Raw genomic sequence first — 11,381 nt, 5'->3', positions numbered from 1 at the left:
TCTGATTCCAGAAAGGAGATTAATAGTTCTGACAGCTGTCATAGATGAAGGGCCATATTTCTGCTCAATACATAATAATACTTTTTCTTGTTGTTTCAACCCCACATATTGTTTACTCTGATCTATCTATTCATGCAGAAAACCAAACGTCTATATTTCATTTTCCCTGAAGTCACCTCATAGCGTTTTAAATTTTGAGGAAGAAATTCTGGCACTGCTATTTATCACTGACATTGGAAAATGATGAGATATCACGAGCATATATCAAGAAAGAAAAATGTTTATATTTGACTTCTCATTTCTTGACCCTCTGAGGTTATTTGCTTCATATTTTGAACTTTTTTTCACATACTGGAAGACTAACGACTCACTGTATTTAGTGGAAACTTAGATTCTCATGAACTTCCCTTGTTCCCGCATCTAGCACACAGAAGAAAAACAAATATCACAAGACTTTGTGATAAAATTGAAAAACTTGGCAGCACTTTTTCATCCTGCTAATTAGCTCTTTACTCCGTGAGTAATCTGACATAACCCAGTGGAGTAGGTCACTAGTAGATAGTATTCACTGAGAGTAAAGCTGGCAGAAATATGCCCTGTCTGAAACAAAACATGCTGAAGAAAGTTCCCAACCTAAGTCTTGTTTATAGGATATACACTGTATAAAATGTATGCACATTTGTACACACATGCACGTCTGTATACACACATAAACCTCGCTGTTAATACTGCACTAGCTTCTGAACTAAGCAGAATTACTTGGGTTATGGTTCCAGTATGACCACACCTTTCATAAATAAAACACTGAGTGATTATTTCTCTGTTAATCATAAATCAAGTGAACTGCAACTGTATGAAAAGAAAGGAATTTATTTATGGGTTGCCTTTTAAATGCCAAGCTGCCACAGAAAGAGCACAACTGTGTGATCACACAATGATACATGATGTGAATTGACACACATATACTAGGTTGGCCAAAGGAAGCTTTGCTCGCATATTATAATTACAAAACCCTGTTTTTTGGAGTATTTGCATTTCTTGGTTGTATAGATTCCTTGATGTATAATAAATACAGGTGGCAGTCTCTCCTTTAGACAGGGCACTTTGAAAATCCCTTTCTCTCTCTTCTACTTGATCACTGATTTTGACTCTACTTGTAAGAAATTAATTGCCTTTTAAACTTCTGCTGCCTCTGCCAAAGTTACTTGAAATGAGCTGGTGTTGTAAAAGAGTATTGTGGGGACACACACTGTGACTGCAATATAAGAAAACAAAGGCATGTATTTGGCTAAAAGAAGTAATTCTGGCTTATTTCTGCAATCTATCACAAATCCCCACGAGAAGCACTAGCTGGCATTTGTAAATGGCAGCTGCTGCCCATGAGCTAGCACAATCAATCTTCATGCTACTGCAGCTCTCCACATAAGAATAATCAGTAACTGTGAGTCAACAGGTTGAAGCATGTACCGTTTATTCCTGTCCACATAAAAGTATCAAAATAAAAATTCATCAAGGCAGAAAAGAAGGCAGTAGCTTCTTATTTTCATGTCATATCTGAAGTGAATACAGTAGTTTAATACAGTGCACTTACAAAGTCTTGCCTTACATATTCAGCTCACTTCATTTGTTTAATATATTCAGAGATAAATGAAATCCACCTAATAGACAACATTGCATTAATATCTTAATTGTTCTGAATTTTCATATCAACTGCACTGTGGAAAATTGTTATTTATAAACTCATATTTGGTTCCAAACATATGATCTTATTTATCTGTAATATGATAAATTGGAGTATGAATTCCCCACAGTATTTATACTACTGACCGTAGGACAAGGTTCTGCTAATGATATTATGGAATTGGCATCACTGGTAGCATATTTAAGGGTAGGATAGGATTTTTACATGTATATAGATTCAGAGTAGATATGTTTCTGTCAAGGATTAAAAAAAAAACGGAAAATAAATAGATGGCAGATTCCTTACTGATCCCAAATATTTTTCTGTTAGGAAAAGTGGAGGAATTGTCCTAAAACATAAATATTCCTACGTAGATTTGAAAAGCTGTATCAATGCAAAATTTTGTTTACTCAAGTACCACAGAGGACCCATATTCAATTTTGAATGTTTCATCCATGTTCTGGCAGTTACATGTGTCAATGAATCACAAATTGACTAAAAAGATACTAGATTAAGTAGCATTTCCTTTATTTTAAAGGTCCTGAATGTATTGTGTCTGAGTTTGAACAGATGCCTCATTATGTTATTATAGGGTGGGGCAAAGAAGAAAGAAATGGATGGCTACTCTTCTTAAAGATGTTATATTGTGTTTGAAATCACATTTCAGTCTCATTTAAGACAGCCATTTTCAGCTCATGGACTGTGGATAAAGGGATTCATGGATTAATGGGTAAAAAGTCTTCAAAAATTAACTAAAAAAAAAAAAAGTCAACGGCTCTCATAAAAACATTTTCCCATCTCTCATGCTGAAAAGGGCTGACCACACATCTGGTGAGCACATGCTTATTTTAAGCATATAAGAAACCCACAAACTTGAATGTGGGCACTCCAAAGCTTAAATTTAAGAAAGCGCATTTTGCCTGATATTTTAGCTTTGTCTTTTGGATGTCAAACTCTCATAGTCAAAGTAGTCATTCGCATGAATCTTCATGTAACTTTGACTGATTTTATTATTCTTCTCCAGATGCTTTCTATGCATAGCATGTCAATTCAAATTCAGGCATACAAAGCTGAACTGTGATGCAACTGGAAATGTGTTATTCATAGTTTTCTATTTAATCATTATTACAGTGATGTATTACTTCTATAAAGTATTTTTCTAATCCTTCTCTTTGTTAGTTTGTTTTGGAAAGGCATATAAATTAAGCTGTAATGCTCACAATGATTCATATCAGTTCCCTCAGGGAACCATGTTAGATCATAGTCTATTACAATATTTATTATATTTTCTGACACATACTACCTTACACTAGAGCTGCCGGAATCCTAATAGCTCGAAGGAACAATGAATGTTTTAGGCAAATACAAGTATTTCTAGGAGTGTCTGATTGTCTTTTTTAGCTGTTACCGATTCAGAATAATGTAACAATTTGTATTAAGTCTTTTTTTTCAAAAAAAAAATCAAAGTAATAAACAGCAGCCCATCATGTTTTCACATTGCTCATTTAATTTCAAATTGGCCATTTGCTATAAATTCCAAGCATCCTATAGGCTGGCAAAATTACTTTATTTTATTTCAAAGCCTTTCACAGTGTTCTATCAGAAGGCTTTTGAAATTCCATGTAAATCATGTTTGAAAGATACATTTCATCTCTTACTTTACAAAATTTTTCAAGGAATTCTTGAAAAATAGAGCAGTACAATATGCCCTTACAGAAGCTATATCAGTTGGTCCTTATCGTAATATGCTTATCTTAATGTGTAATCTAGTCTTGAAGTAGATTCCATTTGAGGTCTTATCTTTCTCAACTAGAGTAGATTAAAGAGCAAAGTCTTTGTTCATTGAAGTGCTGTGACTTACTTGCTCTCAAATCCTTGGAATTCAGAGACAGATCCCTGCAAGACTGCTGTCTAGCAAAGGTTTTTATGCACTTGCTTAACCCTGAGCACAGTCTCACCATGGCCAGCATCACTCTTTCTCTTGCTTAAAATTATGTTTGTGATTAAATACCTTCCAAGCTGTATTGAGCAAGTAAAAAACCTGAACTTCAGGTGAAGAAAAACAGCAGAATGCAACTATCTCAGACAATTAGTACTTTATTCCCCTTTCCAATATATTTTTCATAAATCATATACAACACTCAGATCATTCAGAAGCTTTCTTTTTCAATACCCTATTTCATTGGTTCTAACTTCCTCAAACATAGTTTCTGTCATACCTAAGGAACTAACAAGCGTTTCCAAAAGCACATGATGAGAAAATTTCTTGGTGAGAAAAAAAATTAAAAGAAAATACATGCCAGACCTTTCCAAAGTCTTGTAGGAGTCCTGTCTAAATTTCCGTTTTCCTTACATGTACAGCTTTGAAAAGAACCCTACGCCTAACACTAGACTGACAGAATTAGCCTTTTTGGTATTTTTCCAGTGACTAGCACAAAGTATGCCCCCTCTATTCCACCTTCTGCTATATATCTTACTGTGAGGTTGTTTAGTTTCACTGTGTTAGCATCCAATGCAAGTAATTTTTGCTGCATGTAACTGGGTCTTTTAACTGTTGTAAACCCTTTGAAGTTTTCTCTTTCTACCAAGAGGTCAACGCAGTCTTTCTTTTGCCCCTTCAAAAGAACCTTTCATTCATTCCTGTGTTTGGTCAAGTTGTTGTGGGCTCTGCTCTGGCCTGGCACCATAAGTCCTCCTTCCACAGGCAATTGCTGCTTTAGTTGCTACTGCTGTTTGTATTCCTTATTGCTTCTTTCATTTATCTTCACTGACACACCAAAGGAAAGAGGGGGCTGAAAGGGGAGAATTTGGCTGTAAGCTAAATTGATTGCATGTTATATTTCATGGAAGTCTGGCAGGAAGAGCTGAGTGATCTCAAGAGTTTCAGGAATATTTTCATTCCTATTGTGCAAATCAATCAAATTGTGGCTTAGTCCAGGCTGCCCACCCCCCCCTCCCCGGCAGCCCACAGTAAAGCTTGCTGCTTTGTCAACAAAGATATGAATAGAACAAAAGTCTCACAAGTGGGCACTACATTCACTTGATGGAGTCACATATTACCCAACATTTAATAGAACTCACATGAATGAATCCCTGAAAAGGAATACTTGATAGATCAGTGCCTGGAAAAGTAGTAAATTTACCTGGTAGAAGGGATGCCCTATAATCAAGGTGATTGGTGTTACATACGGCAGTTTTTCTTCCTTCTACATATGGAATATCATGGGTGCCTTGGGACTGTTGGAATGAATTCTTGTCAAATAAATGTATCTACCACTTTCCTGTGATGCTTCCAGTCACCCTGTATTCATCACAGAAGAATTCATTTATGGTGGGTTGCTTTTCCCAAACCTTCATCTGCAACACCACCTGAACAGGCTGGTTTGGATCCTCTGCAGCTTTACATGCTTCTATACCACACAAGCGTATACCCAGTAGAGCTAGCAGCTTCAGAAATGGTGAGTCTCAAGCAATACCTAAGCAATTGCCTCTCTAAGTGCTTGGGCAGAGATGCTTCCAGCACATCACACTCCCTTCTTTCATGCCACAGTACTGTCTTGACCTTGCCTGAAAAACAGAACAACTGCTTCCCTGTCTCTCTCATTGTGCCATCTGCATTTAAGCCCAGGAGTTGCTCAGGCTCTCCTGAAAGTTATAGCCACTCTTCTAAGATAGTCTTCCACCAGGCCCTGATAAAAAAGTGATTTTAGCAATCCAGATTGTGGCTAAAGTAACAAACAGTTAAATTCTGGCACAACATGTGAGACTTCAATTTCATGCCTGCAGAGAGTGAGAAATAATGACGCTGCATCCTTTCTTAGTGAATGCACGGCCTTAAACTATCTAAAAACATAAGGCCGTATGATGTGTCACAGTTTAAAAATTCAAAAGGAATCCAAAGGAGTACTTTGTGCTTGTTCCCCCTCTTTATCTAGCTCACCACTAGCTTTGGCAATCACTGTCGCAAGTGAGAACTGAGGGAACGCTGAGTCCGGAGTCATCACTCAGCTAACAAGTTAGTGCTTCTGCAAGATACGTGGTAACTTGCTGACTGCCAGCACCTTATTTTGGACACAAGTCAGATCAGAAAGAGGGAATGGATACAGGAGCTCACAAAACCCTGTAGCTCTGGGCAGACCTCCATTCTGCAAAAAAATTCGTGCACCCAGCTTGGGTTTTGAAGAGCAAAGCTTGTAAACATATTTGCCAGAACATCTTACATTTGAGGCATTGTATTAATCACCCCTTTCAGCAGCATGCCACAAAGTATGTTATTCATTTGGCGTGCTTGCTTTTTAGTAACTCATTTTCTTACTACAAATATATGTCCAATTAACATATTTATGAGAGGAGGAATATGCAGGTACAATTTGAAATCAATATAAATATGGAATATAAAGAACTTAAAGACCAGAAGAAAATCCCTGAAAAGGGACATACTTTGAATATAATAATTATACTATTATAATTCTTTCTCTTTAAAGAGTAATCATTTATTAATTATTCAGTATTAAGTTTTCCATTGGTCTGCCCAAATCCTTTCCACCAGTACCATGTTTCTGGAGCCAGAAGAGTGATAATGCACAAAATGTGCACAGGCTTGCCCTTTACCTGTCGTTATGCAGAGTTAATCTCTAGAGTAATTTCATCTGGGCGGTTCAGAAACCCAATTTTTACTTTATTGGAAAGGCTGATATTTTCAGAAGAGCTTGGGAATTGAATCCTGCTAAATATAGGTGACAGATTTTGTCTGGCTGAAAAAATCCCTTAAAAAAATCTCAGCCCAAAAAGCCCATGAAACAGCTATCAGTTCAAGCATCTAGCAGTAAAATTCTATTCTTGCCAGGACTTTGCAGAGGCAGTCAGAAAACTAGCGTAAAGAAACATTTAAAAACAGAACAGAACTTTACCGTCTTGGAAATTGTACCAGGGTGCAAAACAGAGGTATGCTGATAAGAAAAAATGTGTTCCTAAGACTTATCTGCTGTTTAAATACTTCAGGTCATAAGATAAATACTTGTTTTGCTGTGTCTTAAAGCAATTTATAAAAGAAATATATAAATAAATTGTGGATAAATTATTATTATAAAATATATTGTTATCAATGCACTTTAAAATATTTAAACCTGCTTCTAATTCTTTAATGTGCTTCTTATTTGACATTTACTGCTTCTGATTATGTTCCATGCTTTCCATGTAGCATGTAACATGTAACGAACTCTCTTGAGTGAGCTCGTAGGTGAGCTAAAATTAAATAATTTATATTTCAAAATATTATTCTGATTTGCATTGTTTTATTCCTTGGTTAGTTCGGTAAAGGAGATTGGTGGATATTTTTATTCTTGTTCCCACCACAAGCTGGCTCGTCCCATCAGGGGCAGGAGGAGGGCCAGGAAGCGGGGAGTGGAAACAGAGGCAGATGTGGGACGTACACCACATCCTGGAGTGCAAAACCCCACAGGAAAAATTACCTTCAGCCTCAGTCAGGGCTGCAGCAAGCCCATAAGAGTTTGTTTGATTAAATTCACCTCTTTTGCCAATACAGGCAAGTGGATCATAACTCAGTCAATCAGATACACTTTTCATTTTTGGCTGGAGTCATTGATAGACTGTGTTTGGGTTGTGCTGCATAGAGGAGATCGGCCTAGAGTATTGATTTGGCTCTGTTTCGGATGGAGTGTGTGAATGAATAAATCCAAAGAAATAATTTCACATTTATGTTGAAATATGTTTCTTCAGGTTTTCCAGTAATCCACTTTCTGCAAATATTTGAGTCAGTAAAGTCTGATCACAAAAACATTATGGAAAGAAAATGCCAAACAGCTGTGAACCAAATAAAATAATTTAAAATCCAGGGAGGACCTTTGCAGAATTCAGTCTGTACAACCACCTGAGAAAAAGAGATGCTAGTTCCTCTTGCTGAATGGATGTCATTTTGTGTAATTAACCAAGAAGTTGGTGGATCAATGATTTGAGTCCCAAGCCTGGGATATGCTCTAAGGGATGAGTACTTTCTACTTAAGCTTGGGCTTGCCTTGGAGTGAAGCTGTAGTCTCACAGGGCTTTTGAGTGTAGGCACTGTGTTGAATCTAGAACTGTGCAATCACAAAATAGCATTACGCAATCATTTATATGTGGATAATTTAAACTAGGCTTCCTGCATTTGGTAGTTCCTACCTTTTTGTTCTTTGTGGTTTTTAAACTATCAATTTATTTGTTTTCTATTCAAATTCCTGAATGCAATCAGCTGAAAAATCAGGCACATCAAAAACTGTTGTGAGACTTCCAGCCAGGTCCAGCTCTGCCCTGGAAAACATTGGAGCACCTTGACTTTGCCTGGTATCAGGGGGCACTCAGCACCTACTATGACTGGCCAATGTAAATGGCAGGAGACTGATACACTTGGATTAAAGGTGATGTATAATTAGTCCATATGAGTTCTGTTGATAATAATTGCAGGTAACTGGCTGCATTCTGCTAATCCAAATGACTGGCACTGTGTGCTGAAGTCATATGTTATCTGGAAAGGTTTTATATTTCATTTGACACAAGGAGTTATCCATTAATAAAACAGAAAGTGATTACGTTAATGTGCTCCCTGCCAAGACTGCCTAGCAAAACACATAGGGAGCTTTTTGCCAGTGCTTCCCTGCTGAGCAGCACTGCCTCTGTGCCTCCTCTATGCAGTACAGCCAGGCTCAAGAGTGCTCCCAGGGAAGAGTAGAAACGCCTCAGTAATTCACTGCAGGGAAATGCAACAAGTAAATACTTGAACTGTGTTGTTCGGTGGAAAGGAAACAAGACCATCTTGCAGTGGGAGAAGGGGCATGAAAAGATGTTAATCGCATGAGCGGTAATCTCTTTGGCTGTTCAGTATGCCACACTTGGGCTTTGTTTGCCCTGACTTATCTGGCTTATACTTATCCCAATCCGTGCTATCACGGAGGTGCTGGAGGGCCTCTTTAAGCATGCACGAGATCAGCTACTGGAGAAAGGCAATGAAATGTTAAGGAGGAAAGGTGGTACCATAAAAAAAAAAGCAACCTTCAAGGCGACCTATCTAGACAAAAGGGTTCAGACAGGCACTAAAAGCAGAAAATCATTGAGAGCAATGAATTATGAAGGCTATTAAAACCCACAACTGAACTTACAGAATCAGTTTCCCCTGATGTATTATAAATTTTTTCCCAGAAAGTGGAGATACCAAAATTTGTATTGCAGATTAATTACAGCTTTATTTAGAAGAACGATGGAGGGGAAGCTCACTTCCATCAAAATAGCCTGGATATTAATAGTGTTAAACTTTCTGAATCTCAAATACTGCCTGGAAATCATTAACATTATATTTAATAATTTCAAGTACTTCTGGTTTTGAACTCCAATTTTATTATTTCTGGAGTCCTGATTGCAGAAAAAACATACCCGGCACTTGTATTTAGATACTGTTTACAAAGGAGCTCTGTGTTCTCCCTGCAACTTGCATAAGAACAGAAAAGTAGATTATGTAGTTTCTTAATAGTTCTTCACAAAGGGTCTTCTGTTTCTGACAAATGGTTTATGCAAATGTATTCTTTGTACTGCTTCAAGGACTACTCATGGAAAAATGACATTTTGCAACAAGGAACAATGAATATTCAATGTGTCATTTCTTAGGTGTGCTAATGGACAGCTTGTATTCCATGGCTGCTGTCATTCTCTAATTTTGAAATTTTTACAGACGGCAGGGAAGTATCAACTGGCAATGGAGAAATGAAAGACGCTGGCTTTCACCTCTTTCAGTAGTATTCCAAGAAAGGCAATTTGGGACTTTAAATTGCAGATTGAAAGAAAAAATTCAGTTTCTGCATAACAAATGAAAGGGCTGTTTTACAAAGGGGCAATATGAATAGAAAAATGTAGCTGCACCCTTGAAGTCACAGCTACTGCTGGACTGTGGAAGGGCAAGATGGTGAAGGCTTCACAAAAGCCTCCCACAGATATTAAACCCTGGTGTGAATGGCATAAAAAAGAGGCAATTTGGAATGTATAGGCCATATCTTACAGGCCTTATTCATAGAAGCAGGCACACTGAAGTCAATGGCTTTGTTTGTAACAGGCTAGGACTAGCTGCATGAAGAGGCCTCATTTTGCAGTCCAGTTCAGAAACGGTGGCTTGACAGTGAGAATTTGACCTTTTCATGACAAAATAGATATTCACATACGGCTGCTATAGATGAATGGTGGTGTTACATGATAGAGCAAGAAATCAAAAGGAGTAAGAATGGTAAATTAAAGTAGCTATAAAGTGCAAGTTTTAAGCCTCCTTTGGCTCTCATGCACCTCATGAGCTTTTTGGGTTGAGTCCCACAAATGAATGTAATATTAGGGGAAAAAGGCAGGCTTCACTTTCCCTTCCTCTCTTATCTACACTGCTGCAGCTCATCACAAACTTTTTTCTGGTTTGGAGCTAGGACATGAGATGTTCTCAAGACTAAGAGAATCTTAGCTTGTCCAATTCCTTAGCCATTTGTATTTTGTTCCTATAAGTCTTCTACAGTTACGAGAAAGCTGGGTAACCATATCTTTGAAACTTAGACATTTGGAGATAAAGGATCATTCATAAAATCTTCACACAGATTGAAAAGAGGATCAGATCTCTTACATTCATTTAGAAGAAGGGTATTCAGTGTGTGAAACAGACCACTACCTTTGATCACTGGACTTTTTAAGCTTGTCACATTAAGTGCAATTGGAGATTGGAAAACGATTTCATGCATATTAATGTCTTCTAGCAATTATATTTGATTAACAGGTGACCTCAAAAGAGAGATTTTGGATACACTTTAAAACTTCCACTCCAAACAGTGAATTTAACAAGAATATTGTAAAAAAGTGGACATATTAGATATTTAATTCCACAAAGTCATCTGAATTTAATAGCCCAAATTCAGTGTTCTGTTACCTAACCATAATTCACGAATTAGTTCAACCTGTAATCCATTCCTTCAACAAGGTAATTGTGGACCCAAATTCATCAACTGAGATTAGAGATCCTGCACTATAGGATCAAATCACACTGAATCTCCTTCAGTTGTTTTTTACAAACTCTGTCCAGAAAAATTAGAAACATATTGCTTAGTCCAAAACTAGTAATATATGAACTATTCCAGAACCAATAATATATGTCAAAATGAATGCAATATTGCACTTTTTTTAGTTTCAGCAGCAATGGTACTTCAAAAAACCTTCTTAATTAACTTTCAAGAGATGAATAATAAAATAAAAAATTACAGTCTACACCTAGTAATATCAACTACTGCTAAAGGTTTAAGTTAATCTTCAAGGATGATGAAATGCCTTACCTTCTTTGTGGAGCTTGAGACTTTGCTAAATATATGTTTTTAATGGCCTTGTGTGTACTGTATGTGTAATATCAAGATTCTAAGCTGAGCATTGTTTCCACCTTCCCTTGGACTGCATTTCTGGCTGATGAACAAACAAATATTGAAAGCAATTCACAGAGAAAAAAAATTACTGAAAACAACAAAGACATGTTCCATTTGTAGATTTAATTAAGATATCATGTCAATAGGAAAGCAGTCAGTCACAGAATAATGATTTCCTGCTGCTGTACGCACCAAGCCAAAGCTGAGGAGCTTATTTTCAAAGTAGGAGATATTGGTCCTGCCACAGCTGCCAAGACAAGTGATACAACACTCTT

The sequence above is a fragment of the Phaenicophaeus curvirostris genome, chromosome 2 (assembly GCF_032191515.1).
Source record: "Phaenicophaeus curvirostris isolate KB17595 chromosome 2, BPBGC_Pcur_1.0, whole genome shotgun sequence".
NCBI lineage: Eukaryota > Metazoa > Chordata > Aves > Cuculiformes > Cuculidae > Phaenicophaeus > Phaenicophaeus curvirostris.
Note: the sequence above shows the minus strand (reverse complement) of the source record.